The sequence below is a fragment of the Schistocerca piceifrons genome, chromosome X (assembly GCF_021461385.2).
Source record: "Schistocerca piceifrons isolate TAMUIC-IGC-003096 chromosome X, iqSchPice1.1, whole genome shotgun sequence".
NCBI lineage: Eukaryota > Metazoa > Arthropoda > Insecta > Orthoptera > Acrididae > Schistocerca > Schistocerca piceifrons.
This window is the reverse complement of record NC_060149.1, coordinates 481,510,707-481,535,120: the sequence shown is the minus strand read 5'-3', so window position 1 is coordinate 481,535,120 and position 24,414 is coordinate 481,510,707. Positions and strand designations below refer to the sequence as shown.

The window sequence follows — 24,414 nt, the reverse complement described above, 5'->3', positions numbered from 1 at the left end:
CTGGTGTGTCCGCTGTGCCGTGCGTGTGATCATTGCTTGTACAGCCCTCTCGCAGTGTCCAGAGCAAGTATGGTGGGTCTGACACACCGGTGTCAATGTGTTCTTTTTTCCATTTCCAGGAGTGTAATTCATATTGCACGTTTTTGGGATCAGAAAACTGTATCAGAAAATAATCCCATATGACATTATAGAATGAAAGTAAGCATCTACATCTACATCTACATTTATACTCCGCAAGCCACCCAACGGTGTGTGGCGGAGAGCACTTTACGTGCCACTGTCATTCCCTCCCTTTTCTGTTCCAGTTGCGTATGGTTCGCAGGAAGAACGACTGTCTGAAAGCCTCTGTGCGTGCTCTAATCTCTCTAATTTTACATTCGTGATCTGCTCAGGAGGTATAAGTAGGGGGAAGCAATATATTCGATACCTCATCCAGAAACACACCCGCTCGAAACCTGGCGAGCAAGCTACACCGCGATGCAGAGCGCCTCTCTTGCAGAGTCGGCCACTTGAGTTTGCTAAACATCTCCGTAATGCTATCACGGTTACCAAATAACACTGTGACGAAACGCGCCGCTCTTCTTTGGATCTTCTCTATCTCCTCTGTCAACCCGATCTGGTACGGATCCCACACTGATGAGCAATACTCAAGTATAGGTCGAACGAGTGTTTTGTAAGCCACCTCCTTTGTTTATGGACTACATTTTCTAAGGACTCTCCCAATGAATCTCAACCTGGTACCCGCCTTACCAACAATTAATTTTATATGATCATTCCACTTCAAATCGTTCCGCATGCATACTCCCAGATATTTTACAGAAGTAACTGCTACCAGTGTTTGTTCTGCTATCATATAATCATACAATAAAGGATCCTTCTTTCTACGCATAGTACATTGCCTTTTTTTATTTTTATATCACTTATGTTTGACAACGTTTGCACAGCAAACAGATATTTGCTTAGATGCTTCAGCAGTTCTGTAGCATGCTCTTCCTAGTTAAGGTATGTTGGGCACCTCTAAGCTCCAAACAAACACATACTCCCAGTTAAATTTACTAGAAAGCTGTAATCCCAAGAATTTAACACTGTCAACTTCTTCTATCATATTATGGGCATACACTAACAGGAAACTTTTTACAAGTACTGAACTGCATATAATATGTTTTTTCAAGGTTTAGTGACCAAGACTTGGCTAGAAACCATTTATTGATGTCCATGAAAATTTCATTAGCCAAACTTTCTAAGGCTATGCTTCACTGACTATTTATTGCAATGGTTGTACCATCTGGGAAAAAAAAGAAAAGAAAACACTTGTACATGTAGAAAGCCTTCTTGATATCTGTACTCTTTGACTTGGCAGAATTTCTTTATCTCTTTTCTTAAACAAAGGTTTAATTTCAGCCTATTTCACTGATAAAAGACTGGTTCACAAATAACTTAAAATGTAACTAAACTCAGAGGCACACTGTTTAATCAACTTTATTGATATATTACCATAGCCACTAAAATTTTTTGATTTTATGGATTTTACGGTGGACATTACTTCTACTGGTATTGTTAGGGTCCCACTCATATTATTTTAGATATTTGTAACGACTGGTCTGAGATATTCACAGGCAGTATCACCTTTTCAGTAAAAGTTATGAAGTGGTTATTAAAAAGTTCAGCAACACTGCAAACATCTGTTGCCTGTGTATCATTTTAATATTAATGGTGTGTGCTCCACTTCATCTCTGGATCTACCAGTTTCTTCCTTCACTATATCACATACTGTCTTTATTTTGATATCTGATGTGACTATTCTTCCCAGATAATGCATTTGCTTTGATGTCCGTATTAGTATCATCAATATTTTTCAGTATGTTTTGTTATGTGGTATAACATCAACATCACTACTGTTTCTGAATAATAGATACAGTTTCCTTTTTGTCTTAAAGGATACCTTTATTCCTTGAGTAATCCATGGATTATTTATAGACTGCCCTAGTCTGGCTTAGTTTTGGGGGAAAACAGTTTTAAAATAAGTTACGGATGTTTATTAATAAAGTGTTGCATTTCTCATTCACGCTATGAGAATTGCAAACAATACTCCAATTCACGCCTTCCAGGAGTTTCCTAAAACAATTAATTTTTGCCCCACTGACTACCTCTTGAAGACAGATTTAGCATATTTTATATCCTGACCAGTATTAACACTTAGCAAATGGAATGTCATTGTTTAATTTTGTTCATTATAAATTTCTATAAAGATATTATCAACGGCCGTCTTTGAGGCATTAGCTATTCTAGTTGAAAAGTTAACAGTATGAATTAAGCTGAATGACATCTGGTGGATGTAAATGGAAAATGCCTGTATGGTCGCTCCTGCCAGCCACCGCGTCGAGTGTCGACTTACAATAGTTTATGCCGACAGTAGCTACGTCATTTACAGTAATCTAGGTCCATTTGAGAACATGCATGCTCCACTCTGAACAGGAATGTAACAAAGCGTTTCGCCTACAAAAAATTAGGAAAGGATCCGTTTCTTACATGACTACTTGGGTTTTCAGAACTGGATTGGTACTTTAAAACGATTTGTTTTCTACATGAGTATTATGGTTTTGGGAACTCGACTGGTACTTTTCTTGACGATGACGTGACTGGTCCCAGCGTGTTACAAACGTTCATCTAATGTGTTCTTCTGCTGCCTTTGTGGCAAAATTATTCTTCCGTATATGCGACATATCACGTGTACATAATTTTTGACAAGCCGTAGATCTTCGACCACACTGTCATACGCTTAACGTCTCGCTCATATGAGAAACTTAAAAAACTTCTAGTTACGCTCTTATGCGTAATCGGAGATTAATGATAATCTTTGAGTTGTTTTGAAAATTTCATATTTATACGTACAGAAGACATGTACAAAAGGTAATTCTCGATTTTGTAAGTTAATATCAGGTAGCCATATATCCACGTGATTTAGACAATTTCGTTACAGTTGTGGACTGGGAGGTAGAAGTAATGTGTTTTTCATGAGCTGTGTTGCTGTTTATTTTGCAGGTACTACAACAATCGGCTCGTGAAGTTTTGAACTAGCTAAATAAGCATTGTAACCACTTCTGACTGAACGTTGAGGATTATTAATAAGATAAAACTGCAACAATAAATTTATTGACAGTGTACACGAGTCAATAGTAATATCTTAGAATGTTTCTAAGTTGAATTCGTCTGTCATATGTTTTCAGTTTGGCTGCATAGAGCCGGCGTCGTTGTTAACCTTAGTGGTAACAGCGGCAATTCGAGATTGTTACATTCAGAAAGTTGGTAAAGTGTGCATGTAAAATGTAAAAATATGTGTGATTTTTTTCTACTATTACAAGGAATCATGGCAGAAATAAAATCACTGTTTGTGCGAGTGCAATAATTGTCTTTGGTATACTGTTAGCTTCTACGGATTTAATTAAACAACATAGTCGACACAACGTTTCAGGTAAGACAACTAACTGTCAAGGAATAACAAAATAGGAAGCAAATTCGCTCGACACTTGGCCTTACTAAATTGTGTGCGGTAGATGAAATGTTGAGAGTAAATGCATTGCCGTAGGTAAGGAGTCTGTAGAGAGACGGGTGGGGCGGACGGGTGATTAGCATGTCATCGTAACACTTCCAGTTTCCACCAAAAGCCACTTCATGTTGGGAAACACAAAATGCTATCGCTATATTATTAAACAGTTTCTTACTGTTGTATCAAGTTTTTAAATGCTGACATTAAAGCTGTGTAAGAGGAAGAGAGATCAATGTTGAGTGTTTGGCAAACCAACATTTGAAATTTCGCTTGGCAGTAAATTTTGTGAACGAAGAGAATCCAAAATTTGACGAACAACGGATTATGTGAGTTGCCGTAAACCATTCTCTTGAATATCTTTTATATATGACATATTTTAGGAGAAAATACAGTAATTTTGGGTTACCAAATTACGGTAAAACCTTTCAGAGCATTCAAAGAAGCCAGGATTTCATTTAAAAATATCATATGGAAACGCAAGTTCCGTATTTTTTGCAATTGTATACCAAATATTGTAATCACTACTTCAATGGCTTAAATATAAACAAAGAAACAAATTCAAACATGACGCTATCATTACTTTCTAGGCTAATATGTAAATGATTCCTGCACCCTTCCTGTAACACACAATTTGCTGTTCAAGTTTGTAACACGTTACAGCTTAAGGTAGCACTTCTTGAAGTAATTGAGCACAAAGTTGCAGAGAATTGTGTCTGGGAAAATGCAGTGAATTTTTCTATAAGAATGATATATTGTGTTACACTACATTGCCTCTAAATAATTCATTAACTATAGAGGTGTAGCAGTATATAGGGGGTGGCACAACTTTGCAGTGAATAAATTCGTGGCTAAGTGAAAGTGTACATATTGAAAATAAAATAGTAGTCATATTAAGGAAAAAGTCATTTGCATGTAAGAGCATCAAAAAGAAACAAAAGGAAATATCAACATTGTAGGATGATGATTAAGAAATACTGCCAATAAGGACAATAACAGTGAATTGTCTTGCCACATATATGTAGAAAGGTTTGCAGTCATCGGTTACGACTTGGTTAGAGGATGAGATTACATAGCTCTCCATTCACAATTACCTAACCTACAAAATTTCAATATCTGGCTGTAATGCCTTCTACCACAAGACTAGCCACTTTATAGAAGCACATTTGTCTCCCCAGGCACTAATTGTCAGCTGTGAAAACAATTATTTTCCTGTTTTGTGTATAATTAAAGTAACATGTTTGTGGAAACTTTGCTGCTGGGACTCTTACCCTTGGAGTATATTGACCCTCTTTAACAACAAACATAACAGGCCCATTTATTATTTCATGGGATCAGTAGATTTTGCTGCTGTTGCAACTGACAGGGTTGATGGCTGTCATTTGTTTGTAGGCAGAAAACATTTAAGTTTGAAAAATTTTGTGCACTGTTCAGAATCTGCCCAACAAGTTGGATGTGGAATCCACTCTGATAGATGTAATGAACACTCTGTTGTCGAAACATATTCATTTCTCTTTAGTCATCCAAGAACCGTCTCTCAGTGATACAGAATTTGCGAGAGTAGCACAACGCAAATCAGTAGACAAAATTATACAACTCACAATATACATAACGTGCTTTATGATGAAGAGGGGGGGGGGGGGGCAGGTAGTCAGCAGTTGTAAAATTATTTTTGGAAGGTTCATGGGCCTCGTGAGAAAAATCAAAGCAAAAGCATAATTTCGATCTTCACCACCGTACACACTTGGAGGACACCCGCTGATGACAAACAACACAACTGTTGTGGCCTTGAATCAACTCCATTCTCTCCACTTGGAAACTGAGTTAACGGACATGACTATAATGTATTTTAAATTTTGGCAAGATATCCTTGTGAAAGCAGTAAACCATAATCGTGCACTGAAAGGTGACAAGGTGCTGTAGCTATCCCCTTTCATTTATATCAACTACTGAGTCCTCTAAATAATCTTTAATAATTGTGCAATATGCGTTCCTTGTAAAGAATGTTGTAGCTGCCTTTTTAAACGGATGTATTTTAGTAATCTTTTTTCACTTCATTTGGTTGTTTATTATTCGGTTTTATCCCCTGTTGTAAAATGCTGTTCTGAGAGTTTTTTTTTTTTTTTTTTTTTTCTCTTCCCTGGGCAAATGTAAGTCTAAACTGGCCTTTGTGACATAGTTATGTAGAGGATTATTAGTGCAGTATTTAATAATGTTTTCCCTGATATGCTCCGCAGATGGGAAGATGTACTCACTTGGTGAAGAAAGGATGCTCATCTTTTTAAATAGCTCTTGACAATGAGCCTGACTACTATTTCCAGTTATTATTATGACCTTTTTCTGCAGTTTAGAAACTGTGTCCATATGTTGTGCCTTTGAGTCCCAGAAAAGAAACCCATAGTTAAGAACTGAGTGTATGTAGGCATAGTATGTTGCCACAAGACCATAGCTATTACAGACTGATGATAACTCCCTAAGAGCATTACATGCTGGTGACATTATTTTTCCCAGTATGTTTTTATGTTTGTTCATGTTAGCTGACAGTGTTCATACCTGAAAACTTAGTTTTTGTTACACAGTCCATAAATTTATCATCTATGTATAAAGTGTCGGGGATGCTTCCCCTCTTTATGCTGAAGCCCATACTGTTAGTTTTCTTCATGTTTGGTGTTAATTTACTACATGCTGCCCAGTTGTAAACATTCTTGATATATGCTTTTTTTTCCTAATAGGAGTTTTGATGTCTCATTGGTGACTATGATGTTGCTGTCATTGGCGACGAGAACTTTCTCTCCGTTTCTTACACCATCTGGGAAGTCATTTATACACTTATATGTTAAGAACAGAACTGGACTCAATACACTACCCTGAGAAACAACTATGTTTGTTCTTCTTGTTAGACAGTTGTTTTACTAAAAATTTACTATCAACAGGTTTGTGAGCAGTCTCCACCTTTCACACCCTGTTTTCCAAGTAATACTGAAAGCACTCACTTGCTGTTCCTCTTATACCTGGCACTTCTAACTTGCCCAATAGTGTTTTATGCCTTGGTCAAGTTTAAGAAACTGCCCCTCTAATGGCCAGTATTGCCATTTTCCACTTCTGAAACCAAATTGTGCTTCATTAAAGAGGTTGTATTTATTCATGTAACTTCTCAGTCTCTCTTTCGTGGTTGCTTCAGTTACTTTTTGAGAATGAGGACTACAGTGAAAATGGCTCATAATCTTTAATTTTTTCTGCATTATCCTTCTTTTGTAAAGGCACATCTTGTGCATGCTTTAGGTACTCTGGTAAAACACTTGAACTAAAGGACTTGTTTGTTTATGGGCGTTGAATCACACCTTCAGAACTGAGGCAGGAACCTCATCTATGCCTTCTGACGTCTTTTTTGGGATTGCTGTACTGTTTTCCTAACTTCAAGCTCAGCTGTGAGAAGCAGCATTAGTGTCCTTCTTGTGTAAATCTTTGTGGGTGCTACATGGGTTTTAGGCAGATTTTGCTGCAGCTTATTGACAGTACCAGAGAAGTAATCATTAAAAACTTTTATGAATTCCTGAAGACTTTGATTTGTATGTTGTTATACTTCTATGCCTTTCCCCGTTTCTTGTTTTATAACAAACTTTTCTTGTATTTTCTGCATTATGTGTCATTTTGACATTGAATGATTTTTGCAAGCAGAACTCACTCACATGTTTTTATTGTACTTGTGACTATACTCAAGAAACTGTGGATTAGTGCAGTGCTTTTGCAAAGATTTGAGGAATTTGTCATTGAGGACTTTCGAATACCCACAGTTGCCTATCTATTTTCCTTAGCTGCTGCATTAGAAATAGTTACTTTTGGAAATGTCTCCTCAAAAATTAATTTAAACAATTTGCAGAATTTAGAGGACTTAGCATTGACATTGCCTTCTGTATACACATGGTTGATTTGCCAATGCCTGGTAAAAGTTCTGCAGGTCTCACTGAACCTGTCTTCAGCTTTATCATCAGACAGTACTGATTCAAAATGCCAAGATCTCATATAAATAGTCTACAATTTTCCCTGTCAACATCCCTAAGTACATTTTCTAAAATTTTCTTTTTTAAAAAAATCCATTTAGCAGTGTTTACCATTTGTGCAATGCCAAAAGTGCTCAAAAGGTTTGGGAAGTTATCACTAACTGAACCCCCAACACCTGCATTAATATTCACATCTCCATATATTATTATGTTAGTCTTTTTGGGGATGAGACACTTTTCAGGACTTAATTTGTTGAAGCAAGTGTCCACATTACTGTTATGTGAGACATACACACACAGAATGATTAATTGCTTATATACATCTAGCTTCGTTTCTTTAGTGGCTGCCAATTCAAAATGTTTATCTATGCCAGTTGTTATCAGACTTCTCTAACTTTAAAATGTGTGCCACCCTTGATACAGATACGTAATCCCCCAATTTTTAAAGTTGACCTATAGTAGTGACTGGAAAATTCATATGATGTTAGCAGTGTATGCTGCAGTTAATCATCTGCAACCAGTGCTCTGTAATGCATACTACGGTGCTGCTCAAAGATTGTAATTCAGCTTCAAGCTGGTCACCTTCTTCTTATAATATGGGTCCACAGCCTCTACAAATCCTTTAAATGATGTTATTTTTGCTTGTAGCTGTAACTGTTCTATTGTGTCATCGCTCAAAAGCTGAAATTGCAAGAGAACAATAAAACAGTAACTGTTGAAAGTGAAAATGATGGTGTTCTATTCTATTTGGAGATGGTTTGTAGTGGAAAAATGACTTGTGCAGATCAGTTTTGGATTTTAAAAAGATGTGATTCACAACTACTTTCTTGCATTTATGTCTCACTGGAATTTGTCGTATATACTTATGACTGTATTATAACCTTCAAAGGAAAATGTTACAGATCATGTAGTTGTTTGAGCTTTTTTAAATATGTCAGCTGTTATGGGCCAGTAAAATTCAGAGAGCTGAACAGTAGTTCACAGTTAGTAATGTGAGTATTGTAAGCTGCTGCTGTTAATATAGGACCGCACATCTTCACAGATTTTACCTAGTGAACTGAACTGTCATTTGTATTTCCCACTATAAAATTATATTTTATGTTGCTCTTAGCTGTCACACAGAGGTATTTGAGTGATGTAACTGACTTGTGACTTATTGGTTAACTGGCAGACAAAAATCAAATATCCCACAAAATCCTGCTTACCAAGTTTGAAGAACCAATCTAGGAACAGTCCTTAGATATTGCTCCCATACAGACAGCAAAAATAAAATTAGACTGCTTACAGCAGACGCAAAGGCGTTTAAGCAATCATTCTACCTGTGGTCCATATGTGAATGAAACGGATAAAAACACCTGATATGTGGTAAAGTGGTAAGTATCGTCTGCCATGCACTTGAGTGATGTGTGCGGAGTATAGATGCAGATATTCGTAAACAACAGACACTTGCACTTTCTTTTGCACTTGGTTATACTGTGTATATTTACTCCGCAAGCCACCTGACGGTGTGTGGCGGAGGGTGCATTGAGTACCTCTATCGGTTCTCCCTTCTATTCCAGTCTCATATTGTTCGTGGAAAGAAGGATTGTCGGTATGCCTGTGTGTGAGCTCTAATCTCTCTGATTTTATCCTCATGGTCTCTTTGCGAGATATATGTAGGAGGGAGCAATACAGCTTTACTCCTCGGTGAAGGTATGTTCTCGAAACTTCAACAAAAGCCCATACCGAGCTACTGAGCATCTCTCCTGCAGAGTCTTCCACTGGAGCTTATCTACCATCTCCGTAACGCTTTCGCGATTACTAAATGATCCTGTAACGAAGCGCGCTGCTCTCCGTTGGATCTTCTCTATCTCTTCTATCAACCCTATCTGGTACGTATCCCACACTGCTGAGCAGTATTCAAGCAGTGGGCGAAGAAGCGTACTGTAACCTACTTCCTTTGTTTTCAGATTGCATTTCCTTAGGACTCTTCCAATGAATCTCAGTCTGGCATCTGCTTTACCGACGATTTAATTTTATATGATCATTCCATTTTAAATCACTCTTAATGCATACTCCCAGATAATTTATGGAATTAACTGCTTCCAGTTGATAAGGGATCTTTCTTTGTATGTATTCGCAGCACATTACACTTGTCTACATTGAGACTCAATTGCCATTCCCTGCACCATGCATCAATTTGCTGCAGATCCTCCTGCATTTCAGAACAATTTTCCATTGTTACAACCTCTCGATATACCACAGCGTCACCCGCAAAAAGCCTCAGTGAACTTCTGATGTCATCTACAAGGTCATTTATGTATATTGTGAATAGCAACGGTCCTACGACACTCCCCTGTGGCACATCTGAAATAACTCTTACTTCGGAAGACTTCTCTCCATTGAGAATGACATGCCGCGTTCTGTTATCTAGGAACTCTTCAATCCAATCACACAATTGGTCTGATAGTCCATATGCTCTTAATTTGTTCATTAAATGACTGTGGGGAACTGTATCAAACGCCTTGTGGAAATCAAGAAACACGGCATCTACCTGGGAACCCATGTCTATGGCCCTCTGAGTCTCGTGGACAAGTAGCGTGAGCTGGGCTTCACACTATCATCATTTTCGAAACCCATGCTGATTCCTACAGAGTAGCTTTCTAGTCTCCAGGAAAGTCATTATACTTGAACATAATACGTGTTCCAAAATTCTACAACTGATAGACATTAGAGATATAGTTCTATAGTTCTGCACATCTGTTCGACGTCCCTTCTTGAAAACGGGGATGACCTGTGCCCTTTTCCAATCTACACTCTTCTAGAGACCTACGGTACACCGCTGCAAGAAGGGGAGCAAGTTCCTTTGCGTACTCTGTGTAAAATCGAACTGGTATCCCATCAGGTCCAGCGGCCTTTCCTCTTTTGAGCGATTTTAATTGTTTCTCTGGCCCTCTGTTGTCTATTTCGATATCTACCATTCTGTCATCTGTGCGACAATCTAGACTGTTTACTGTTATGAATCTCCACTGATATTGCCTCTTTAAATAAGGTTTTTTGGCATTAATAAATGTCATATTGCCTAGAATCCTCCAGTTGATGATCTTTGCAGGGCCTAAAATCTGTTAAGTTAGGTTTGAAGGAGATAATGTGGTTGTGGGTTGATGGAAACAATTAAGGTGAATATGCAGCCTGGATTACAGTGATGGACTGATCTGTAGTTAGACACTGAAATTCATTGTTATTAGTATTTCCTCCATATTTAACACACCTTTCCTAAGAGACACAAGATGAAATCAGTTATGTATTTTGTACTAGAGAAATGTTACAATGTTTTAGTGAATGTTATATACATATGTTGTTTTTAAGTCCATATGCTGGTTTGATGCAGCTCTCCATGCTACTCTATCCTGTTAAGTCCCTTCATCTCCAAATAATTACTGCAATCCACATCTATTTGAATGAGCCTACTGCAACTTCCTGGAAGATTAACTGTGTGCTGGACCGAGACTCAAACGCGGACCCTTACCGTTCGCGGGCTATTGCTCTACCATCTGAGCTACCCAAGCACGACTCATGCCCCGTCCTCATGGCTTTACTTCTGCCAGTACCTTGTCTCCTACTTTCCAAACCTCACAGAAGCTCTCCTGCGGACCTTGCAGAACTAGCACTCCTGGAAGAAAGGATATTGCGGAGACATGCCTTAGCCACAGCCTAGGGGATGTTTCCAGAATGAGATTTTCACTCTGCAGCTTATTGCTCTTGTCTCTTAGTCTCTGAAATTATTATCCCCCACACTTCTTTCCAATACTAAATTGACGATTCCATGGTTTCTCGGAATGTGTCCTATCAACTGATCCCTACTTTTAGTCAAGTTATGCCACAAACCTCTTTTCTCCCCAGTTCTATTCAGTACCTCTGCATGTCACATGATCTACCCATGTAAATGTCAGCATTCTTCTGTAGTGTCACATTTCAAAAGCTTCTATTCTCATTGTATCTGAAATGCTTATTGTCCACATTTCATCACCATACAAGGCTACACTCAATCCAAGTGCCTTCAGGAAATACTACCTAACACTTAAATTTATAATTCTTGATTTAAATTTGTCATAGGTGTGTGTAATGTATACTGGTGACAAGTTACTATACCGTAGTAGTATATGCATTCAGTGTAGTTTCATTTGTTGAATGTATCACACATGTAATAAAATCACTCCAGTTCTGTTGTATGAGTGAGTGTGTTGTGTGGACATTACCCATGTATGTCTGTGGAATTTTGCTTTGATAAGCACTTTCAGTGCAGGTCTGGTTTGAAAATGAACAGCTATGAGTAAAATTAGCCACCAGCGTAAATTACACACAACTGCGATGAAAATTTAAATAAAGAATTATCAAATCTTAAGTTTCTGGTCATTCCCAATAGTATATTGTAACTGTACATCTTAAATTTATATTTGATGTTAACTAGCTTCTCTTCTCCAGAAATGCGTTTCTTGCCATTGCCATTTTACATTTTTTATCCATTCTATTTTGGCAGTTGTAAGTACTGGCCGAAAAAGCAAAACTCATATACTACTATTAGTATCTCATTTCCTAAACTAATTTCATTAGCATTGCCTGATTTAATTAGGCTATATTCCATTATCTTTGTTTCTGTTTTGTTAATGTTCAACTTAAATCCTCTTTTTGAGACACTGTCCATTCTGTTCAGCTGTACTTCCAAGTCCTTTGCTCTCTCAGACAGAATTACTATGTCATTGGTAAACACCAGAGGTTTTGTTTCTTCTCCCTGAACTTTAAATCCGTTTCCAAAATTCTCTTTGCCATACATCACAGCTTGCTCAATGTATAGACTGTATAACATCAGGGGTGGAATGCAACCCTGCCTCCCTCTATTCTCAACTACTGCTTCCCGTTCATTCCCTTCAATTCTGATAACTGTCATCTGGTGCCTGCACAAGTTGCAAATAAATGTCCAGTCCCTGTATTTTACCCTGCTACCTTCAGAAATAGAAACAGTGTATTCCACTAAATGTAGTCACAAGCTTTCTCCAAATCAACAAATGCCACGAACATAGGTCTGCCTTTCCTTAATCTGTCCTCTAAGGTAAGTCATAGGGTCAGTATTGCCTCACATGTTCCAACATTTCTGTGCAACCTGAACTGACCTTCCTCAGAGTAAGCTTCTACCAGTTTTTCCATTCTTCTGTAAATAAGTTGTCAGTATTTTGCAACAATGACTTATTAAAATAATAGCTTGGTAATATTCACACCTGCCAGCACATGATTTCTTTGGAATTGGAGTTGTTACAGTCTTCTTGAAATCTGGCGATATTTCCCATGTTTGGTATATCTTGCACAACATGTAGAAGAGTTCAGTCATGGCTGGCTCTCCCAAGGATGTCAACAGTTCTAAAGGAATTTCGTGTACTCCAGGACCCCTTTTTTTTCCCACACAGCCTACCCTAGCCTTGCCTTTCAGTGTCCTGCCAAATTATTCTGGCATTATTATATTGCCCATCCCATCTACATCTAAGTCCTCTTTTTATAATATTGTGTTAAAGCTGACTTCCTTTGTATAGCCCTCTAATATATTCGTTCCACATCACAGCTTTGCTTTTCTGTCTGAGCTCTTGATATTCATACAGCTACTTTTCTTTTCTCCAACAGTCTCTTTAATTTTCCTGTAGGTGGTATGTATCTTCCCTTTAGTGTAATATGCTTCTAAATCCTTAAATTTGTTATCTAACCATTACTGCTTAGCCATTTTGTAGTTTCTGTTAATTTTGTACTTAAGATGTTCATATTCTATTTTGACTGGTTCAGTTGCTACATTTTTATATTTTCTCCTTTGATCAACTAAATTCAATGCCTCCTGTGATATCTAAGGATTTCTACTAGGTTGTGGTTAACCTATTTGATACTCTGCTGCCTTCAGTACTTCATCTCTCAAAGCTACCCATTCATCTTCTACAGTATTGCTTTCCTCTGTTTGTTTCAGTCAATCATTGCCTACTGATCCCTCTGAAACTCTCAACAACCTCTGTTTTTTTTAATCCAGGTCCCATCTCCTTAATTTCCTACCTTTTTGCATATTCTTCAGTTTTAATCAACAGTTAATAACTAGTAAATTATGATCAGAATCCACATTTGCTCTGGAAATGTCTTTCACTTTAAAAGCTGGTTCCAAAATCTCTGTCTTACCCATATATAATCAGTCTGGAACCTTCTGTTGCATTCAGGTCTCTTTCATGTATACAGTCTTCTTTCATGATTTTTAAACCTAATGCGAGTGATAATTAAGTCATGCTCTGTACAACATTCTACCAGGTGGCTTCTTTTTCATCCCCCCCCCCCCCCCTTTCCCGTTTTTGTACTATCGAATTCCAGTCCCCATCACAATTAAATTTTCATTTCCCTCAGCTATCTGAATAATTTCTTTTACCTCAGCATACGTTTCCTCAATCTCTTCATCTGCAGAGCTAGTGGGCATGTGAACTTATACTGCTGTGGCAGATGTGGGCTTCATGTCTATATTGGTTACAATAGTGTGTTCACCTTCCTGTTCATTGTAGCTTACCTGCATTGCTGTTTTCTTATTCGTTATTAGACCTAATCCTGCATTACTTCTATTTGATTTTGTATCTATAACCCTGTACTAACCTAACCATAAGCCCTGTTCATCGTGCCACCAAGCTTCACTAATCCCCACTATATCTGTCTTCAAACTGCCCATTTCCATTTAAAAATTCCAGCCTGTGTACTCAATTAAGATCTGTAACATTCCATGCTACAATTTGTAGAACACTAGTTTTGTTTCTCCTGATGATATCCTCCTGTGTAGTCCTCACCCAGAGTTTGAATGGGGAACTGTTTTACCTGTGGAATATTTCATGCAAGAGGATGCCATTATCATTTAACCATACTGTAGAGCTGCATGTCCTTGGAAAAAGTAACAGCTGTAGTTTCCCTTTGGCTTCAGCTATTCATAATACCAGCACAGTAAGGCCATGTTGGCTGATGTTATAAGACCAGATCAGTAAATCATCCAGACTGTTTCCCCTGCAACTACTGGCAAGGCTGCTTGTCACTCTTCAGAAACCACATGTTTGTCTGAACCCTCCACAGATACCCCTCTGTTGTGGATGTACTCACGGTTGGACTATTTGTTATCGTGGAGGCATGCGAGCCAACCCACCTCGACAATGTCTGTGGTTCATGGGGCATATACCATATTTATGTGAATCTAATATGCCATTAAAATGTGTTGTATACTTCAATTTAAAAAAAATTAAAATCATAAGAAAATTTGTTGGTGCATCACTGCTAGGCCAAATTTACTTTACGCAACATGAACTATCAAAATAACAATTATTGTTAAGTGATACAGTCATTATTAAAAAAAGAATGTCTAACTTGATTACCTACATGACTAGCAAACAAACGTACCATAAATTACAGGCATTGGTCGTCATTATTCACTAATGTCATCATTACTGGAATCCTCGGAGGAGTCTGCATCACACAGATTCATGTGCTCTTTCCCCATCATCCTTCACATCATTCCTGAGCACATCATCTTCAGAGTAATTGAAATACAGCATTTCTTGAATGATTTTATGATCATTTTCTGCTTCAATGCTTTTCCAGGCAATCTAAAACCCAGTGTGCAATAATGTAGGGTGCAACAAATTAATTTCTCCTGTCGGAGTTAGTTCACAGTTTGGTTCACAAAACCATGTTTTTTACTTTTCCTGAGCATAACCTTTGAAAGGTCCGTTTATACTAACATAAAGGTGTTGTAACACAGAAGTCATTCCTCCATTAATAATGAGAAGGTCATTGGCTAAGCTGTGGATCTTCTTTTGAAGTCATCAGTGAGATGACCATGAAATACATCAAGACAAAGTTGGCAAAGCCCACTAAGACAGTTTCCCTACTTTTTGGAACCATTCAAGCATTAAAGTTTCAGGTACCCATCCCTTATCTTGATATCGAACAGTATCGTCATTATGGAACAGCTTTCCATTTCTTAGGGGTCTTGGGACTTGTTTTCCACTTGAAGAACAAGGGGAATTTACATCCATCTACTTTGATTACCAGCATACAGTTATGAGCTGCTTTTAAAACCCAGATATTTTGATGGTTTTGAAACCAAACTGATGTCTCATCAGCATTGCCTGTTTGGGTCATTAAAAAATTCTTCTCTTTCCGAAGTGTGGTGACATACTGCTGAAATTCTTGATGCTTTTTTTCTCAAAATTGTGTGGAATCTTGTGGCAATCAACCCATCCATGACTGGCCTTAAGCTCTTGCATTGGTATATTAAGAACTATAGTAACCTCTTTTGCTTTGTTTCTTTCGGTGTCACTAGGCACAAGTTGCCCATTTTTCTTCCTCTCACAGACAAATTCCAAAACTACTTCTTCAGGATGTCTTCTTTTGCAATGACCATTGAATTTCTTTCTGGTTGTGGTAGTTTCAGGGATAACATCCCTGTAAATATCACACCTCATAACACTCTCAATATGGTACAGGATGAAACTCACTGGCAGATTAAAACTGTGTGTCGGACTAAGACTCAAACTTGGGACCCGAGTTAGTCTTGGCCTGACACACAGTTTTAATCTTCCAGGAAATTTCATAACCGCCCACACTCCACTGCAGAGTGAAACTTTCATTATGGTACAGTATATCATCTTCCACCTCAGCCTCCTTCCGCAGGCCAATGATGAGCTCTGTGTCAATGTGGTGGAGCGACATGTGCATTTTGTCCATCATACCCAACTGGGACCAAAGAACAATAAGGTTTATACTGATTTCTTCATGTTGGCCTTTCAAGACAATTCATTGCCTGAAAAAATCAATGTGATGGTGTAGAGATATGGTGCGAAACCATATATTTCCAATTCCACGTGATGCTTCAAACGTCTTGAGATTCAGCCTCATGTCTTTGCATTGTAACCCCAGCCCCATCTCTAGGGATTGTGGACATCAGTTGCATTAGAAACACACACACACACACACACACACACACACACACACACACACACACACACACACACAAAAACAACTGTGTTAACTGCAGAGAGTGCCATTCCTCCTGTTTACCGGACTGCACCATCTTCCAAAGAGAAAAGAAAATCCAAGAATACAAGACTCCCGACCAACTCGCATATCTGGAGGCCAAGAAGAAATATGATTGTTTGCATCGTGACAGTCATCCTCTTTTGTGACAGTATTGTTGCCCTTCATGCCTTCTATGCCAACAAGCCCTTGGGGCCATTTGTCTATGCCCACTCTCCTGGTGGTTGAGGGCCCTCTTCCTACTATTGTCCCCCTCCCCCCCCCCCCCCCCCCCACCAACCACTTCCCTTCCCATCCCAACCAACCCCCAGATAGAGAAGCAACACCACCTCAGCTGTCTCTCACCAGGAAGGGGTCCTTCAGAAAATTTCCCTCCCAGGATCCTGCTAATCTGCAACCAGATACCAGCTAGTGGCTGATGAAGCCGCAGGTTGCTGGTCATAGAGCTTCACATTCTTCATTTGCCCCTGAAACTAGGGCAGACAAGCCCCCACTGATATTGAAGTCATCGAAGGAGAGCAGGGGCAAAAATTGTGAAGTACACGATTTCACATTCCTGAACATTTAAAGGAAGTTCTCAGTTTGTGTACCACTTTGAAAACTTATCAACATCTAACTGAATATTTGTGCAGCTTTTTCCCGGACATTACTTCATTATATATATCTGAAAAAGAGAGTGAGGCTACCATTAATGTTATCTGGTAGGTCATTAATATACAACATGAACAGCAACCATCACAGTACACTTTCCTGAAGCTTGTCTAAAATTACTTTTACATCTGCCAGTGACTATTCATTGTAGATGACATGCACTCTCCCTCCTGAATCCAGTTTCAAATTTTGTTTGAAAAACCACATCATGATATTTCGTTGATTATCAGTGTATCACTGAGTCAAATACTTCAAGGAATTAAGACATTCTGCTTCTATCTTAATGTCTTCATTCCATGGTTTGAAAATGCCTTGTGAGATGATGTTGGAATCTATGCTGGTTGGCATTAAAGAGATTGTTATGGTTGAAATACCTCATTATGTTTGAGCTCAGAACACATTTGAAGATTTTACAACAGATGAATATCCAAAATATATCTGATGGTAGTTTTGCGAATTATTTCTGCTACACTTGTAGGCAGTGTGACCTGCTTTCATAAAAGTACATGACATAGTTTCTTGTTCTAGGTATTTATAGTGAGGCACTCAGAACTAAAGTGGATCGAGTCCATAAATTATAGTTTGGTGCCAAGTTTACAGCTCATTGACACAAGCTGAATACTACAGTGATGTAGAATATAATTTCCTTTTTGTTGTCGAAATATGAAGACTAACTTAAATGTGAGTCATAATTTGAAACTTCAAGAACTACTACTAAGTGCCAATTCAACTGTAAACCAGAATTAACTGGATGTGATCCACGTTGGCCCTGAAATACTTTTCACACAATGTCAATCAAATGAATAGGACACTGTGAAACTGGAAACATTTTTTCTTATATAACAGCTGTATCTTAAAATAGTCTAAATAATGCAAAATTAAGCTTTAAATGGTCTCATCAAAGAGAGATACATCATTATGTGATTCTGCGATTTCTTCATTCAAGTACTGGGTGATCAAAAAGTCAGTATAAATTTGAAAACTTAATAAACCACAGAATAATGTAGATAGAGGGGTAAAAATTGACACACATGCTTGGAATGTCATGGGGTTTTATTAGAACCAAAAAAATTGCTAGACACTTGAAAGATCTCTTACGCACGTTGTTTGGTGAAGATCGTGTGCTCAGCCGCCACTTTCGTCATGCTTGGCCTCCCAGGTCCCAAGACCTCAGTCCGTGCGTTTATTGGCTTTGGGGTTACCTGAAGTCTCAAGTGTATTGTGGTTGACTGACATCTCTAGGGATGCTGAAAGACAACATCTGGTACCAATGCCTCACCATAACTCCGGACATGCTTTACAGTGCTGTTCACAACATTATTCCTCGACTGCAGCTATTGTTGAGGAATGATGGTAGACATATTGAGCATTTCCTGTAAAAAAAACATCACCTTTGCTTTGTCTTACTCTGTTATGCTAATTATTGCTATTCTGGTCAGATGAAGCGCCATCTGTCTGACATTTTGTGAACTTTTGTATTTTTTTGGTTCTAATAAAACCCCATGTCATTCCAAGCATGTGTGTCAATTTGTACCTCTCTATCTACATTATTCCATGATTTATTCATTTTTCAAATTTATACTGACTTTTTGATCACCCGGTATGTTTGTGACCTACTGACAGTTTCTGTATGTAGGCTTTTGAAATAGGTGTGTGTGTTTGAAGGAAGAAATGGTAAAAGTGAAAGTGTATTCATTTTATTTGCCTCGATGTGGAGTTTTGTACAATTAGTCTTGCTTCTTAACAGATTTAGAAAATTTTCATAGACATAGTTGCTTTTGAGATGTCAATATCTGGACTTAAGGTTTTTTTTTAAACTGTAGTGTCAGACACCTCTTGTGCAAACCTCTTGTACTTCATCTTTAACATCATGATTGGGATGACGTTCACCATTCTTCTTCTTCTTCTTCTCTATTTTTTTCATTTTTTCTTTTTTTTGGGTGGGGGGGGGGGGACTATAATGTCTTCAATTTTTTTAGTTGGATGAAATTTCAGAGTGTGTTACTTTGACAACCATGAAAGGCTTTCTTGGCCACGTGAATCCAGTCCTCAGGACTAAAGATTTGAATACACTTTCATGATGCTGGTTCTATTACTCCATAATAATATACTATAGATGTTGCCAATTTTGGGTGATATCACTTATATTGTACTGCTGCAGAAATTAAACTGTCAAGATCTCTTTTCACATCCATCTCTTACAAAGTATAATTATTCCAATCAGTTGCTGGAATCCCCACTTGAACTCCTTGGAATGTGCTTCCTTTTTTGCTGCCGTTTTCATAAGGGGTATCATTATTCAGTGTACGTTGGAAATGCCAACAATTAACAGACCTCTTTCTTTTATATCTTGCTTCATCCTGACGCTAGCCACAACAGGTGAAGTGTGTGTCACTGGTTCAGTTTTAATGGGATACAGTGTCTCAAACTTGTTGTTTTTGGGGTACGGTGCAATGTAAGATAAAATTGTGAGAGTCGCCTGGGGCAAAAGCAGGTGTCTGCCGCTGCACAGGAACCTGATGCGGCGGGTGTAGCAAAGACATCAAGGTTCGATGAGGGCGACCGTGGAGCAACTCAGCCGGCGAGCGACCATCTCGGGGCTGAGAGCGATACGAGGACAAAAAGGGCAATAACGCGTCCTCCCGAGAATGCGACTCTTTCAACTTCAACATCTGTGACTTGAAAGTCCTGACCAATCGTTCAGAGGCACCGTTTGACTGTGGCGAAAACGGCGCGGACGTCAGATGTTGAATACCATTGGCCTTGCAGAATGACTGAAATTCTGCGGACATGAATTGTGGGCCATTGTCGGAAACAATAGTCTGTGGAAGACCTTCAATGCAAAAGATAGCAGATAACGCTTGGATGGTGGCAGATGACGTCGTGGAAGACATCCGGACAACAAAAGGAAAATTACTGAATGAATCTACCACAACCAACCATCAAGCATTCCAGAATGGACCAGCAAAATTGATGTTGCCAAGGGGAAGTGGCTTTTGGCCATGCAAAGAATGTCCGCGGTGGTACTGATTGTTGTTTGGCACACACCATGCAAGAAGAGCACATATTTGTAATTGCGGCATCGATTCCGAACCAAGTACAGTGTTGACGAGCAAGTTGTTTCGTTCTCACTATACCCCAATGTCCTTGGTGGAGAAGCTGTAAGACAGAGGACTGTAACGAACGTGGGACCACGACCCTGGACTGATCATTATCAGAATGCAACAGCAAAACACCACGTCGTACAAAAAGTCTCTCCTGGTGAGCAAAAAATCGGCGAACCAACGGATCCCCGATCCGTGACTTTGACAAGGGCCATTGCGTAGCAACAAAACGCAGAACGGTAGCAAGGACAGGGTCAGCAGCTGTGGCTGTAGCTACACAACGAAAATCAATCGGAAACGATTCGACCACGTCATCGGTTTCCGAATCAATGAACAAGCAAGCAAGTTCGGAGGAATCGAATGCTCTATCCTCAGCAACAGGCAAACGGAACAAACGCATCGGCATTTCCGTGCTTAGCAGTGGACCAATACAAGATATCGTAGCGGTACTGCGAGAGGAAAATAGACCAGCGAATGAATTTCTGCACTGTACGTGGAGGTACAGGCTTGGTCGGATGAAAAAGCGATGTCGAAGGTTTGTGGTCTGTGATGATGGTAAAGTGACGACCATACAAGAAATCATGAAACTTTATAACACCAAATACGAGAGCCAAAGCTTCTTTCTCGATCTGTGAATAATTTGCGCAGACAAGAGCAATTTGGACGCAAAGGCAATAGGGCGATCGTGCGATCCATCTTTGTGCGCAAGCACAGCACCGATCTCGAAATCCGATGCATCCACCATCAACAAAAGGGGCTTCTGGGGATTGAATGGCGTAAGGCAAGTACTGGAAAGCAACGCCGAATTCAACTGGCGAAAGACGCATTCGCATTCCGTCGTCCAGACGAACGGAACACCTTTACGGTGTAAGCGATGAAGCGGAGCTGAAATGGAAGAGGCATGCGGCACATATCTGTGATAATAGTTAATTTTTCCCAGCACACTCTGTAGCTGCTTCAAATTCTGCGGCGAAGGCAAGTCTTGTATGGCACGGAGGTGCTCGGGACTGGGATGTATGCCTTGGGCATTAAGTACATGTCCCAGGTAGGGCAAGTCATGAGCAAAAAACACACATTTGTCCTTCCGCAAGCGAAGACCATTTTGTTGCAAGACCTGAAATAATGTTCATAGATTGGCTAAATATTCTTCCTCCATCTTTCCGGAGATCACAATATCGTCCAGATAGTTTGCTGCAGTAGGGACCGACGCACAGTTTGTAGATATTGCTGAAACAATGCAGGGGCGGATGCACACCCGAATGGCAGTCGTTTGAATTGATACAAACCAAGATGCGTGTTAACCACCAAAACGCGCTGGGATTCTTCGTCCACCGGTATTTGCGAGTACGCGTCTGCTAGGTCCAACTTTGAAAAATATTTACCCGGGCACAGTTTGTCAAAAAGATCTTCCGGGCGGGGTAAAGGAAAAGTTGCAATAACTAGTTGTGGATTAACTGTTGCCTTGAAGTCCACACAAAGTCTCAATTGTCCGGAAGGTTTTGGCAACATTACTAAGTGTGATGCCCAGAGAGAAGCCTGCCCATGTTCAATTACACCTTGTGATTCCAAATCGTGTAATGTTTTTGCGACCTCATCACGCTTTGCGTGGGGGACATTGCGCGCTCTGAAAAATTTTGGTTGCGCGTTTACTTTCAGTTCCAGATGTGCTTTATAGTTCTTAGCGCAACCGAGGCCCAGTGCAAAAATGTCTGCAAATTCTTCACATAGACGGGAAACACTGTCGGAAGGCACAGTCTGGTTCACTGATAGGACCTGATTTAATACAGACAAGTTAAACAACTGAACTAAATCAAAACCAAACAAGTTCACTGCGGAAGAAGAACGAAGGACGTAAAATGACACAAGTTTTGTTTGTCCTTTGTATGTTGCAAGAAGGCTGCACTGTCCTAACACAGGGATCGCTTGACCTGAATAGATAGTTAACTTAACATTTGCGGCATGCAATGGAGGTGTGCCCAGCAGTTTGTAAGTGTCTTGATTGATCAGTGAAACTGCAGCCCCGGTATCGAGCTGGAATGGTATCACTTTGCTGTTAATGTCCAAGTCCACAAAAAGTTTATTGTCCTGCTGACAAGAGCGACTGTCTTGTGCAACGTGAACTGACACTGGTACAAAATCACTTGCGACTTGACGGGATTTCCGGCGATGTCGACGCACACTATTTGTGGGACGAACACAGTCACTGTTAGAGAGAGTGGCACTGGGCGGAGTGGAATGGACTATATGAATTTCCATGGACGAAGTTTCGCGAGCCTGAGTATCCTTGGTTCGATTCCGATTCCGGCATGAAGCAAAGGGCCTGGAATGATTTCGAGTTTCCGATCTGAGCTTTTTCTGGCAAACACTTTGAACATGTCCTTTTTTATTACAGTAAAAGCAAATAGCTTGGCGTGACGGGCAGTTCTCACACGAATGTCTAGTAGCACATCGCGGGCATGATTTCAGCACTGCATTTGCTTGCCGGCGTGGTACACGTGGCTGAGAGCCTGGCGGCAGCGGCGCGGCCGGGCGCGAGGGCTGTTTACTCTTCCGTGCAGCTCGCCCGGCGGGCCAGTTAACCTGACACACGGGTGGCAAAGTTGCAAATGATTCCTGAGCAAAGTCAAGTGTGTCCTGCCGATCCAATATGTCCATCACTTGGTGACGGGAGGGATTGACTAGTTTCAAAATCTGTTCCCTTATACGAACATCAGAAACGTTCTGTGCAATTGCATCACGTACCATAGTATCTGAATAAGGGAGTCCACATTGACACTCAAAAGCACAATCCCTAGTAAGGCCTTGCAAGGTTGCAACCCACTCCCTATTAGTCTGACCTGCCGTACGTTTTGTACGAAAGAAGGTATACCGTTTGGCAACTACATTGACAGAGTCTTTGAAATATGCATCTAATGCAGACAAAATTTCGTCATAGGACAGAGTTGCTACGTCGTGTCGGGGAAATAATTTGACTATCACATGGTATGTTTGTACACCGACCGAAGACAACAAAAACGGCTGCCGCTCGTTACCTTAAATTCTGTAGGCGGCTAGATGGAATCCAAATTGGCGTGACCACTCCGTCTAGCTTTCCAGTGCAGCTTCAAAAGGACGAAAAGTTGGTGCAACTGCATGTTGTGGCTGCGTTAGCGGTGGAACGGCGGCTGCTGCATCGTTTTGCATCGCACGTTGACCCTGGACGAGCTGTCCAAGGGCATCCAGTTAGGCCTGCGTCTGCTGATTCTGTAAGCAATAAAATTCGGACAGTACATCTGGAGATGGTGGCGAAGCCATTACACAAGTAAATCAGGGCAGTATAGTTAAGAACGCGGTATTGCCTCGTCGCCAATGTTGTGGTTGGCAGGAAAGCCAACACCGGGTTACTAGAGGAAGCCGAAAGGCACGCGTTTTAGCTCACACAGGCTGGTGTGAGGTCTGGAACAGGACAAGGAAATTAGAATTTAGAAAAAACGGACGTAGCTGGTGGAATACTTAACTTTAATCCTTTAATGGTGAACGTCGCTCTTGACGGTACATGATTCAGTATCAATAGTAACTGGTAATGGCGCCTTGCTAGGTCGTAGCAAATGACGTAGCTGAAGGCTATGCTAACTATCGTCTCGGCAAATGAGAGCGTGTTTTGTCAGGGAACCATCGCTAGCAAAGTCGGTTGTACAACTGGGGCGAGTGCTAGGAAGTCTCTCTAGACCTGCTGTGTGGTGGCGCTCGGTCTGCAATCACTGATAGTGGCGACACGCGGGTCCGACATATACTAACGGACTGCGGCCGATTTAAAGGCTACCACCTAGCAAGTGTGGTGTCTGGCGATGACACCACATGCCATGTGTCAGTTCTGGAAATTGTGAATCTTGCAATCATTTTCAGTCTGAGCATAAGGTGTTATTCTACTCTAGGTAATTGGAAGCTACTATGCCAAAATCTCTTCTACCTGAGTCACATGGTTCTACATATAATTCTTGACCAAGAGATGGTGTAAGAATCAATGTGCATCGTCATGTTGAAAAACAGCAACATGATACTGTCA

General features: G+C 40.0%; 1 protein-coding gene across 1 annotated transcript in view; it reads left to right on the top strand.

Annotated features, from left to right (window-relative positions):
- Positions 1-3,145: 3,145 nt before the first annotated feature.
- Positions 3,146-24,414, top strand: part of LOC124722073 (serine/threonine-protein kinase GL21140) — a 212,200-nt gene continuing 190,931 nt past the window's right edge. Inside the window, exon 1 of the mRNA XM_047247271.1 lies at positions 3,146-3,472. The gene's annotated coding sequence lies outside the window, so the exon portion shown is untranslated. The remainder of the gene's footprint in view (positions 3,473-24,414) is intronic.